Source organism: Scyliorhinus canicula, chromosome 12 (genome assembly GCF_902713615.1).
Source record: "Scyliorhinus canicula chromosome 12, sScyCan1.1, whole genome shotgun sequence".
Taxonomy (NCBI): Eukaryota; Metazoa; Chordata; class Chondrichthyes; order Carcharhiniformes; family Scyliorhinidae; genus Scyliorhinus; species Scyliorhinus canicula.
Genome location: NC_052157.1, coordinates 97,370,779 through 97,384,635, shown reverse-complemented (window position 1 = coordinate 97,384,635; position 13,857 = coordinate 97,370,779).

Genomic DNA, 13,857 nt, shown 5'->3' with positions numbered 1-13,857 from the left:
TTGGGTCTAAAAGTGAATGGGTATTGTCGGGGTAGTCGGGGTCGGGTGGTGGGTCTGGGTTTTTAATATAAGTGACTTCCATGGGGTCACTGGAGTCGGGGTCATAGTCGCTGCAGTGTGGGCTGTAGTGTGGTGTGCTGTGGCTGTCCTCAGAGTCAGTGTCTGTATCGCTGTCTCTGCTGCGGCAGCTTGTGGGCGTTTCGGGGTGTGGTCTGTCGTGGTCAGTGGGCGGAGTCGTGGGCGAGTCCGATGAAGAACTGGTCTGTGAGGGGGATGGTGGAAACGTGTCTCTAGTGGGTGGGGTGAGGTGTTCTGCTGCGTCTAGCAGGACATGGTGTGCATGGTTGGCCTGTGTTCCATATGCCTTTAACTGGTTAATATGGAACCACGCGGTCTTACCATTAGGATATTTTATCTTATAAACTGAGGGGCTAATTTTATCCGAAATTGAATATGGGCCGGAATATTTTGGTGCCAAAAAACTGCTGGGGTTGTATACAGATAGCATTACCTGTTGCCCAACCTGGAATTCTGTGGGGTGTACGGTCTTATTAAAGCATGCTGTGCGTTGTCTACGCCGTTTCCCTAGCTGAACTGCGGCTGCGATCTGTGCAGACCTCACAGTCTCAACTAGGTCTTTAACTGCCTTTTCATGTATGAGGGCCGTCACTTCGGGGCTAGTCATGTCCAGTCCTAAAAGGAATTCTGTACCTTTCATAGGGCGTCCGGTCATGAATGTGTGTGGTGTGTATCCTGTGGAAGTTGAAACTGTATTTCTGATAAACATGAGTGCAAATGGGAGCACTGAATCCCATGTTGAGTTGTTCTCTTGAACCATTTTTCTAAGTGTGGATTTTAGGGTCCGATTCATGCGCTCTACAATCCCGCTGGACTGTGGGTGATACGCAATATGAAAGTTTTGTTTGATGCCGAATATTGTCAAGACGTTCTTCATGACACGTCCTGTGAAGTGAGATCCCTGGTCCGAATCTATACTTCGGGGTAAACCCCATCTCGTAAAGATGTGGTGGGTCAGGATCTTTGCAGCTGTCTTAGCTGTATTCGTTCTTGAGGGGAATGCCTCTACCCATTTGGTAAAGGTATCGATTACCACCAGAACGTATTTATAGCCATTCCTACAAGGGGGCAATGGTCCTATAAAGTCGATCTGGAGGTTTGTCCAGGGGCCATTAACTGGTCGAGTGTGCCGAAGCTGTGCCTTTTTAGAATACCTCTCCGGGTTATTCTGGGCGCAAATAAGGCAATTCTCGATGTAGTGAGTTACATCTGTCCTTAGGTTAGGCCACCAACAGAGCTGCCTGAGGTGCCTCGTGGTCGTGTCGATTCCTTGATGTCCATGCCCGTCATGGAACAAATCAATCATTTGATTCCTGTCCTGCTGCGGGACCACATAAAGCTGGTCCTTGATGATCACACCCTCATGTGTGGTCAGTGCGTGTCTAAATTTGTCAAACTGAGGCACAAAGTTGCCTTTAAAAATCTCCCTGAGATCCTCATCCTGCTTCTGTGCTTCAGCTAAATCCTTGATATCGGTCTGTGAGACTTGAACTGCGCTCACAGGGGCGCTAGCTGGTGCGCTAGCTGGGGGTGTCCACAAGTGTCCTCGCCTGGAACCTGCCTTAGCCAGTGCGTCGGCTTTTACATTCCCAGGGGGGGATGACCTATGGTGGCTTCTAACTTTTATGATGCCGAAGGTTCTGTCCTTCGCTTTTTCTAAAATGTGGCGGAGTAAAGGGGCTGATGGAAGGGGTTTCCCGTCTGCGGAGACAAAACCTCGTGTCCTCCACAGGGGTAGAAAATCTGTCAAACTATTGCAGACATATAGACTGTCCGAATATATGTCCGCCGGGCTGGGGAAAGAATCGGGGTGGTCCACTATGTATGCTATGGCCGCGAGCTCTGCTGCCTGCGCGCCTAAGTGACCTAGCAATTTTAACGCTATTTCTTCGAGAGCGCGACCCTGCGCGTCCTCGACATAGATGCCGCATCCCGTGATACGCTCACCTTCTAAAACCGTGGATGAACCGTCCACGTATATCCGTAGTGGTCCACACGTGTCTGTGTGTTGGGGGCTTTGTCTTGGGTTCCCTATCTTCCTGGGGGGTGTCTTCGCTATGAAGGGTCCTGTGTTGTGTAGGGGTGCTACAATTTCACAATCATGGGGCTGTCCTGGATATTGGAGGTTGTCGGCTAAAAATGTGTGTGTGCGGGTCCGTTTTACTGTAATGTCCCGTCCTTGTAAGAGTAGTGTCCACCTAGCTGCCCTAATCTGGCTAACTGAACCGTCCTTCAGTCGACCGTCTAGGAGTAACTGTGTGGGGGTGTGCTCGGTCAAAATGGTGATGGGGTTGAGTCCGGTAATGTACGAGAAGTACTGAACTGCCCAGAAAACTGCTAGGAGGTGCCTCTCACAGGCTGAAAATCCTTGTTCCACTGGGTCTAAAAGTCGGGAGGCATAAGCCACTGGTCTTAGCTGCTCGTGCCGTTCCTGAAGTAACACGGCCGAGAGGGTCAGATCTGTGCTCGCTACCTCTATTGCATAGGGGGAAAGGTGGTCTGGGACTTGTAGCGCGGGTGCTGCGCTAAGGGCTTTCTTTAAATCTTCCACAGCCTCTGTATGCTGCGGAAGCCATTCCCAGGGGGCTCCTTTCTTAAGGAGGTCTGAGAGTGGGGCTGCCTTTGTCGCGAATCCGTCGATGTGGTTCCGACAATAACCAACCAGTCCTAAGAACGACCGGAGGGCTGAAACATTCTGGGGAAGGGGCAATTTGACAATCGAATCAATTCTTTTGAATTCGATCTCGCGTTTGCCGTGCGTGATGACTGTACCCAAATACATCACTTTATTTTCCAAAATCTGGGCCTTTCTTGGGTTAACTTTACAGCCAATTGAGGTTAAAAGTTCCAGGAGCTCGGCCAGAAGCGTAATGTGCTCTGCCTTTGTGTCTGTCTGCAGTAGTAGGTCGTCTACATACTGTACCAGACATTCGGGGCGGGAAAATGTTTCTAAACCATTCGCCAGCTGTCGGTGGAAAATGGAGGGGGAATTGTGGAATCCTTGTGGAAGGCATGTCCACGTATACTGTTGTGCTTTGAAAGTGAAGGCAAATTTGTACTGGCACGCCTTTGCCAATGGGATTGACCAGAAGCCATTGCTAATGTCCAATATCGTGAAATATTTGGAGTTGAGTCCCTGTTTGAGCATGGTCTCGGGACTTGTTGCTACCGTGGGGGCTACTGCTGGGGTTACTTTGTTGAGCTCCCGATAATCAATGGTCAGACGCCATGATCCGTCGGGCTTTCTCACTGGCCAAATAGGGGCATTATTGGTCGAGGCTACTGTTCTAAGCACACCTTGCTCCAATAAGCTACCTATTACCTTCTCTATTTCTCCCTCTGCTTCTAGGGGAAATCTGTATTGTTTCTGTGGTCTGGGGTCAGGTCCGGTAACGTGAATTTGTCCAGTCATTCTGCCGCAGTCGTGCCGGTGACTGGCAAATGCTGTCCTGTGTTTGTGTAATACTGCCTTTACTTGTCTGTCCGTGTTTAGTGTAGTCAGGTCAAATGAATAGTCTCCTACTGCGCTAATCCTATTAGCGTACTCTCCTACTGTGAGAGTAGCGGGTGCTCTGTCTGATCTCGCCATTCGCCAGACACACTGGTTCACTGGGTCGAACGACAGGCTATGGGCATTCATGAAATCTATCCCTAGTATGTGTTCTGCTGTCCGGGGAAGATGTACTAGAACGACGGGGTGTTTGGTGGAAATGTTCCCTAGCTGGATTGCTACGGGTGCTGTAATGTGTCTCTACTGTGAGTGTCCTGTGAAACCGCTAAGTGTGATGGTGGAGGTGGTCGGCCACGTGTCTGCCTGTGCCGTGGTGGTGGAATTAATCGTGGTGCGGGACCCTCCTGTGTCCCAAAGTAACTCTATGGGCTTCCCTCTAACCTTCGCTGTGACTACCGGTCTTCCGGATTGATCCCAAAGAGTGTCACAGACCCAAGTGGGGGAGCCCGAACACCGTCAGTCCGTCCCGTCCACATTGGTCTGTCCTGACTGTATCCCTATACTATGGATTGGTTTGGCTTTATTCCTATTCAGAGTGCCTGTCTGCTGGCCTCTCTGTGATCTTTGGGGTGCATTACATTCCTTAGCCCAATGTCCTAACTGGCCACAGTTGTAGCATTCCTGCGACTTCTGTGGAGGGCTGTTCCTTCCTTCATTTACCCACGCGGGGTTTTGGTGCGCTCTCACTGCCTGAATGTCCGCTGCAGCCTGAGCTTCTTCTGGGGATTTCACTTTGCCTCTGCCCTGAACTGATTGCTCCCAAGCGCGGGACAATCTTTTCAGGACCCACTTCTCATTATGGGCCTCTTCTGAGGGGTCATAGCTGTTGCAAGCACTCTGTCCTGCATCTGTGGCATGGGAAATTATGGTGCGCGTCCATTTAACCATATTTTCACGGTTCAAATGGGCTCTATTTAAATCGCCAAAAACTGCGTTAAAATGGATCCACAGCCTTCCTGCGAATGCTGTGGGGTGCTCTGTTTTCTTCTGTCGGCACTTGTTAAGTCCTTCTACTGGGTCACCTCGATTATACCCTATGGCATCTAAAATGGAGGTGTGCATTTCCTCTAGGGTGCCTCCGCCAACGTTCTGTGGGTCGGGGAGGGCTGCTATTACCGATTGGTCTAAGCTCAGAACTGTGAGCTTAACCTGCTCTCTCTCGTCCAGGCCGTACATGGTTGCCTGTTGCTTTACTTTTGCGAAAAATTGGTGGGGGTCTGCGGTGGGGAGAAACGGAGTGATCTTTTCACACGCGTCCCTGAGTTGGGTTACAGTTAAGGGGGTGGTGTAGGTGATATCGGGTGCGCCTTCTGTGGTCGCCTTTCTTTGGGTGGTGACTGGATTCATTGGTGCGGTAACTATCTGATCTGTGGGGGGTTGGGGTGCTTGTCTTTTCTGCTGCGCTGCTGGCGCACATGTTCCCTGAACATAACGCTGCGCTGTCTCACTTAACTCTTTCCAGTCTGGGGCATTCTCCTCATTTAACTGCGTTCCAAAGGTGCTTTGGAACCCATTCTGCACTGAAAGCAGCGATTGCAGCTCCGCAATCTGCTTCCTGCATTTTGCATGGTCTACTGTACTCTGTCTTTGTTCTGTGGTGGCAGCATGGAGTGCTCTTAAAGCTGCTTTAAGGTCAGAGCATTGCCTCTGCAAAGCCTCTACCTGCTTCTCTGATTCTTCTCTTATCAGGACGGCACGTTGCACGTCCTGATAGGCCTTTTCGTACTGGGTCTGGGAACTGCTGAGATGGGCTAGACAAGACTGATGTGCCCTCTTGGCATCATCCACCTCTCTACCTTTCTCTGCCAACTTCCCTCTAAGATCCATATTCTCTTTCTCGATGTCCCTGACATCCACTTTACTCATTCGATTTCTCTCCTCTAATTCTGCCCGGAGCGTCTGAACGACCTCCTCTGTGCCTCGCAACTGTGCCAAACAGGACACGATTGCCATCGGCTTGCGTGCTTTACTAAGGGTCTTCTTATGAATTTGAGAGAGGTTCTCCCACCAAGTATGTCCTATACTTCCGGGACCTGTCTCCTCATTCAAACAGAACTCTTTCCAAAGGGGCCATCCCTTTCCTTGCAGATACTTGCGGAGTTCCAGCTCCCACACGGGACACTGACCTACTCGGCTACTGCTGGTCGCTGCGACCACAAACCGTTCTGGATTCATGAGGCGTTCCATTGCCTGCATGGCCATTTTCTCTGACTCACTTTAATTTGGAACAGGGGGTGTTGAGGTTATGTCTCACGAAACGGGTAAGGCTTACGCTATGTTCCGTTCACAAAACTACCGAAAGTTTGTCGCAACAAAATGCTTTCAGGTTTTCCTTACAACCCTGTTAGTACGCATGAACTAAACACACTTCCGAATTACGTTTATTCGTTTGAACACCTTGAATACTTGTGATTTCTTTCCTTTTTCTTTACCAGATTTCTAATTCAAATTTCAGGGTCCTCGACGGAGTGGGGGTGCCACTTGTAACCGTGTCCCGTCAGGATGTCGCCACTAAATGTTACACGTTTTACTTGAGTGTATTACGCGTTTATTGGAGTGTATTAACACGCCTCCGTTTAAAGGCCGTGTGCTTAACACTGCTACAGCTCTGTGTGTGTATTTTCAGCTCGGAGTCGCCAGGTGCCGTATATAGACACCTCACAAGTATCTCAAGGTCAGGTTCAAAGTAATAAAACTATACACCGATTAGTAAGTTCCAACGATCAATATTTATTATACAAATAAAATAAATACGCATGCACACGCTAAAGACTAATACCTATTTCTACTATTAAACGACTAAATACTTATCTAAGTGGGAACCAGCAAGGTCAGGGGACAAGGCCTTTGTTCCTTTCTGGGCTGCACCTTCTGTTCGTTACTAGTCGAATACTGTATAAGTAATGCCGGGTTCACGTAGCGAGCGTCGTTTTGGGACTTACTGAACGATGGCTGGTGCTCAACGGCTGGTGATGGAAGACAGGATCAACGGCTGGAGTCGGAGTCAGGATACAACAGCGGATCTGGGTCGAAGTCAAAACAGCAGTCCAAGCCGGAGTCAACAGCGGAGCCGGAGCAAAACAGCAACGGAGCCGGAGAAAAACAGACAGAACCATGTGCTCCCAATGTCCGTGCCTTTTCGGGGCGGGCCTTTACCTGCCATGTATCGATTGGGTTATTTCCCAATCGATGTCTTACAAATCCCCCAATCTGAGGGTCTCTTCTCGATGGGTGGGGCAGTCTCTAGGGTCTTTTGTGATGGATACTTCTGGTGCCGTTTCGTCTGGGCGTCCACTCAAAGTATCCATTCAAACCCAAATGTTGCTATTGTGTGTGCCCAGATCTGGATTGCCTCATTACTATGCAAAGCGTTTTGCTATTTACAACTTTGGTTGAGATCTTCCACCTGGCCATAAACTAGTTTTGCTACGTGCAGAATGCTAATTAGCCTTTGCAGACTGCTTGTCCTGGCTAAACTGTTTTCTCCATTTTGTTAGCCCAGTGTCCATCTTAGGTGGCTACAGGACTAAGGGTCAGGAGCGCCTATCTTGTAGCGTGGACACTTACTTGGTGGTGCAGCTGCAAGGCAGTTCAGGGTCAAGTGTTGTTTCGATCTGCTGCGTGACCCTGCCGAGAAGTCTATCGTGCGAGACTGCCAAGAGGAACTGCCAAGAGACTGAATTGAACTTGGGACCTGTCTTTTATAGGCCCCAGGGGCTTTGCGCCCTTTTGGGTGGACCCCGTACCTGACTCCAATCGATTGGATCACGTACCAATCGATCGGTTTGAATTCCCCAATACTGGGGCTGTTCCCTGATCGCTGGGCGTTCCTTGGGTGCTCGTTAGCCTCTTTTGCCTTGGACTCCTGCTGGCGCCGAGGACTCTGGCTTTGTTTTGGTTATTCTTGATTGTTACCATTGTGCCCGGGAATTGCTCATTTAATATGTATGGCTGCTGGTTTCAGCGCTGTCTGCTTTCTGTGGACTGGATAAACAAAGGGACTCTGCAAACTGCTTGTTTTTGAACATTGTCCATTTTTCCCTGCGCTCTTTGCAAATCTCCATTTTGACTCGGGAAGTGGCCAACCCAGGTGGCTACACTCCCTCCTTGTGATCCTAACGTGAAGCGTGAAGGATCACATAACTACGTCGTCTTCATTCCCTGACCACAGCGAACTCCCTTCCATGGCCTTTACACTGTCCTCAACTATGCAGGAAAAAATTTTACCTAACAATTTCTAAGTGGCGCTATGTCATAACAGGGACATGCACTAAAAAACAACAAAACGGTACCTCTAACTATCCTTTATAAACTACACTCACTTACACATCCAAACATACTATTTTCCTAACCATACATAAATAAGACAGCAATTACATTTTTCTCGGGCTTGGCAGTCAAGCTCAGAGCAATACATTCTTATAGTCGCAAAACGAAACACATTTCTTTATTTCCACAAAACGCAAACGAATGAAAGTCCTTTATTACATCTCTAGGGGTTCGGGGGCTTGGTGAAGACCGAAAATAGGGGATCTAATTCTGTAAACCAGGGTGCAAGAGCGGTAGGCTCTCCTTCGCCATTTTCTCATTCGGATCGTCTGCACGATGCTGCAGAATATTGCCAACACTAAAAGTGATTCGATTACATAGGAAAGGGAGTACCATGTTATGAACTTCTCACACCATGATAGTGCGTTGCTACTGGTCACTGGGCTCAGGGTGCTATGGGGAAGTGAATCATTAACCGCTGAGGGGGTTGGGGTGAGGGGGTTTGCGTTCGCGCACAAATATACAAAAATCATAACTAAAAATACAGTCGTCTTTACTGTGTCTTTCTTCTCTTCTCTTCCTTTTCTTCTCTTCTGTTCTCTTCCTGGAGCTTCTGGAATTCTGTGGGATCAAGCATAAGTGTCTGTTACTATTCTGCTTAATATCTTGAACAGTAGCATGTCTGTCCTCTAATGTCAATTTCCCTTTTACGATTGGTCGCTCTCTGTGACTCCCTCATTTTTTTTTCAAAAACAAATTTTAGGACCAGACATACTCCAAAATACTGCCGTCTCATAGGCTTTGCATTTTACCATCCAAATGTTCGTGGATGTAAATAGCATGGGGAGTGGCAACTGAAGGGTCACCTGAAACAAAACAAAACTAAATCAAACTTTTAAAACCAAGAGTGCCAGAATGAGTTGCGTGTGGGCCGCGACGGGTATGATTTGGATGGGATCCCTGGGTTGGGTGGGCTGTGCTGTACCTGAGCTTAGCTGACCGGAGGAGGGGGTCCTCAGACAGGGCGGGGACCACTGCCGTTACTCCGCTGCCTGAGTGACCTAACAAGAACGGGAAGGAGTGTAGTCATCGTGGGGTTGCTGGAATGGTTCCACCATCGAACCAGAAGAGCAGTTATGAACAGGGTTCTGGCAAGTTCTCAGAGGTATCTGCGGACAAATGGGGCGTGTGGCCGTAGAGCTGTTGTACCTGAAACAAAAACACATTCAAACACAAAAAAACAAACATGCAACACAAAACGTGCAGGTTCCATCAGAAAAGGACACCGTTTCTCTCTCAAGCGGTTCCTCTTTTACATCATCTGGACACCTCAATTATCATCTGCGAACAGGGTCACAAAGGGGTTATCGTTTTGGGAGTCATACTCATTGTCATCCTCTTCTCCCGGATGCCATACTCGCGAATGAATAATGGCTGCTAAGGCTGCATGGTGTGACCTTGGGTCCATCTCGTCATTCCGGATGAGCCTGTATGAGTTGTCACGGTGCCAAACAGTCGTATCTAAATCCGAGTGTACAAAGTTGAGGTCGTCATCGTAGTGTGGCGGTTTTAGGTGAGGTTCGTTAAGGAAAGTGATGAGGAAGGGATCACTGGAGTCGTGTTCAGAATCGTCGGGTGTGGGGCCTGTTGCTGGGGGATAGTAGGGAGCCTATCGTCAGTGTCACAGTCGCTGTCTCTGCTGCTGCTGCTAGTGGGCGTTCCGAGGCGGAGCCTGGAGTCAGGGGGCGGAGTCGAGGTCGAGTCCGTGGATGGGTCAGTCGTGCTGGGGGAGGGTGGAGTTGAGTTTGCTGTGGGCGGGGCGTGGTGTTCTGCGTGAAGCATGATGTGGTGTGCATGGTTGGACTGCCTTGAGCTGGTTTATATGAAACCATGCAGTCTTCCCGTTGGGGTACTTAATTTTATAAACCAAGGGGTAACTTTGTCCGCAATCGAATACGGACCCCCGAATACTTGGGCGACAGGAATGTGCTGGGGTTGTAAATAGATAGCATGACCTGCTGTCCTACCTCAAACTCAGTAGCATGCACTGTCTTATCGAAACAGGCCTTGCTCTGTTTCTTTCGTGGGACTAATTTCAGTGCAGCTGCTAGCTGAGCCGTTTTTACATTCACAACCAATTGTTTAACTGCGTTTTCGTGGGTGAGGGCCGTCACTTCGGGGCTGGTCAAGTCAAGTCCTAACAGATATTCTGTACCTTTCATGGGGCGTCCGGTCATGAGAGTGTGGGGGGTGAAACCTGTAGAAGTCGAAACAGTATTTCGCAAAAACATTAGAGCATTAGACATTAAACATTAGACTGAGTCCCAAGTCGTGTTATTCTGTTGGACCACTTTTCTGAGGGTTGCTTTTAGGGTCCGATTCGTTCTCTCCACGATACCACTGGACTGGGGGTGGAATTTTTAGGTTATGCCAAATATCGTGAGGACGTTCTTCATGACACGTCCCGTAAAATGGGAACCTTGGTCCGATTCAATGCTGCGGGGGAGTCCCCATCTCGTAAAGATGTGGTGGGTTAAAATCTTAGTCGTGGTCTTTGCTGTATTGGTCCTGGATGGGAATGCCTCCACCCATTTTGTAAAAGTGTCTATAACTACTAATACATACTTGTATGAAAGGGTCACCTCTAGTGTCCCTTCTGACTACATCTGCGGGAAGTGCACCCAACTGGAGCTCCTCACAGACTGCATGCTGGAAGCCTCCCGGACCTGCCACATCTCACAGTCAGAGCACTGCACCCCTCTAATTGACATTGCATCAATTAAATTTAAAAAGTTTAAAAAAAAAGTTACTGTTAACTATATGTTTTCTCGCACTAGATTGCTACTATAAATGTGAAAGCTAAATACAGTACTCTCCGATATCTGGCTTAGATACCCTCTAAATTATAATTAAATAAATAAGTAATTGTGTTTAATTAGTTTAACAATGCTTCATTCTTAAATTTAGTGTAGATTCCCAACCAGCCAATCAGGTCACAGCTTTACTGTGATGTCACTTCAGTCCCCCCCCCCCCCCCCCCCCACACACAATTTTAAAAGGTAATAAAAATAAAAATAAAAATGAATAAAAATCACTTACCTTCCCAGGTTCTCAGATGCTCTCTGGTTCTCTCCCTGCAGATTAAAAGTTACAGGCCAGAAGAAAGAGAACAAAACAGTAGGGAAAAAGCACCTCCTCCCACTCTGCACCGAATTACCTCACTGCAGCAAATTACCAAGTTCCACTCAGGCTGTGTTTCCTTCACTTGCGCAAGATGTGCGAGGCAGGATTTTTACACAGAGGGTGGTGAGTGCCTGGAAAGCGTTGCCAGGGGAGGTTGTGGAAGCAGATACATTAACGGCATTCAAAAGGCATCCTGACAAACACATGGATAGGATGGGTATAGAGGGATAAGGCATTAGGAAGTGCTGAGGGTTTTGGCCAAGGGTGGTATCATGACCGATACAGACTTGGTGGGCCGACGGGCCTGTTCCTGTACTATATTGTTCTTTGTTCTGAAAATCCTGGATGAGCCCCTAGTTTATTACTATCCCAGATCAGACCCCAACAGTGGCAAGGATACTGGACCGTAACCACAATATTTTATTTTCATTTTGTAAGACAGGATACTTCACACCAGGAGTGACTGCATAAAGTAATGTATCTTTAACATCACCCCAGACAATAGCTTACAATTTTCCCTGAAACAATACTACCTGATACCATAAATATAATAACTTTAACTGTTATTTCTTCTTAAACAAGAGTATAAACCATCTCAGCTCTCAATCCATCCTAAATACCAATGGCACGGAGGAATACTTCCTTTACAAAGATACTCTTTGAGAAACAACTCTTTTGACACTGTTTTACAGAAAACATCTGACGCTTCTCAGAAATTCTGGTTGAATGTCTTCAACTGGCTTGTTTCAGCTCCCCCTTGTCCTCGGAAAAGTCTGCACAGCTTTAAATGCTGTTAATCTCTTTCAACTAACTTACAGTGAGAGCAGAACTGTTTCACTGTGCATATATCTTCAACCTGATCCGAACTCACTCAACAGAAAATGCTTTCTCAAAAAGCCTGAGCTCCATCCAGCAATGAAGACACCCCACCAAGCTGAAAACTAATTAATGCCATAGTAAATCCCCTTCATCAAAACAAAATTGCATTAGCCCATGATTTTACAATGGTTAATTGCACTTCTGGCTCCCAAAAGGTCTGAAAACATGATTTCAACAGTCAAACACACTCTAATTCAGGTTTATAACCTTTATTGCACCAAGTACCTATAATACAAGACATCTGAAATTCCTCCATTGACATTTGAAAGCTCCCACATGTCAGATGTTGATTTACCCTCAAGCATCCGCTCCCAATCTAGGTTCTTCAATTCCTGCCTAATATTGTTATAATTAGTCTTCCCCCAATTTAGCACATTCACATTAGGACCACTCTTCTCCTTGACCACCAGCACTTTAAAACTTACTGAATTGCGGTCATTTTTCCCCAAAATGCTCACCTACTGAAATTTCTACCACCTGGCCGGGCTCATTCCCCAATACCAGGTCCAGTGGAGCCCCTTCCCTAGTTGGACTATCTACATATTGTTTTAAGAAGCCCTCCAGGATGCTCCTTACAAACTCAGCCCCGTCCAAGCCCCTAGCACTCAGTGAGTCCCAGTCAATATTGGGGGAGTTGAAGTCTCCCATCACAACAACCCTGTTGCTTTTACTCCTTTCCAAAATCTGTCTACCTATCTGCTCCTCTATCTCACGCTGGCTGTTGGGAGGCCTGTAGTAAACCCCAACGTTGTGACTGCACCCTTATTATTCCTGATCTCTACCCATATAGCCTCACTGCCCTCTGAGGTGTCCTCCTGTATTACAGCTGTGATATTCTCCAGCTGTGCCATTCCGCCACCCCTTTTACATCCCCCTCAATCCCGCCTAAAACATTTAAATCCTGGAACGTTTAGCTGCCAATCTTGTTCTTCCCTCAACCAGGTCTCTGTAATGGCAACAACATCATAGTTCCAAGTACTAATCCAAGCTCAAAGTTCATCTGCCTTACCTGTTAAACTTCTTGCATTAAAACATATGCACTTCAGGCCACCAGACCCGCTGTTTTCAGCAACATCTCCCTGTCTGCTCTGCCTCAGAGCCATGCTGGCCCTATTCCCTAGTTCTCCCTCAATCTTTTCACCTTCTGACCTATTGCTCCGGTGCCCACCCCCTGCCATACTAGTTTAAACCCTACCGTGTGACACTCGCAAACCTCGTGGCCAGGATGTTTATGCCTCTCCAGTTTAGTTGCAACCCATCCCTTCTTGGGTGGAGCTAAGAAATAGGAAGGGTCCCATTGTTGGGACTTTACTACAGGCCTCCCAAAAGCGAGCATGAAGTAGAGGTACAAATACCAGGGGTAAGCAATGGGGCACAGGTCTCTGGCGCAGAGTCTGTCTCTGTTGCTCAGAAGGGAAGGGAGAAGAGGAACAGAGCACTTGTCATTGGGGACTCCATAGTTAGAGGAACAGACAGGAGGTTCTGTGGGAACGAAAGAGACTCACGGTTGGTGTGTTGCCTTCCAGGTGCCAGGGTTCGTGATGTCTCTGATCGTGTTTTTGGGATCCTTAAGGGGGAGGGGGAGCAGCCCCACGTCGTGGTCCACATAGGTACCAACGACATAGGTAGGAAGAGAGATGGGGATTTGAGACAGAAATTCAGGGAGCTAGGGTGGAAGCTGAGAGCTAGAACAAACAGAGTTGTTATCTCTGGGTTGTTACCCGTGCCACGTGCTAGCGAAGTGAGAAATAAGGAGAGAGAGGAGTTGAACATGCGGCTACAGGGATGGTGCAGGAGGGAGGGTTTTGGTTTCCTGGATAATTGGGGCTCATTCTGGGGTAGGTGGGACTTCTACAAACAGGATGGTCTTCACCTGAACCAGAGGGGTACCAATATCCTGGGGGGGAGATTTGCTAGTGCTCTTCGGGGGGGGGGGG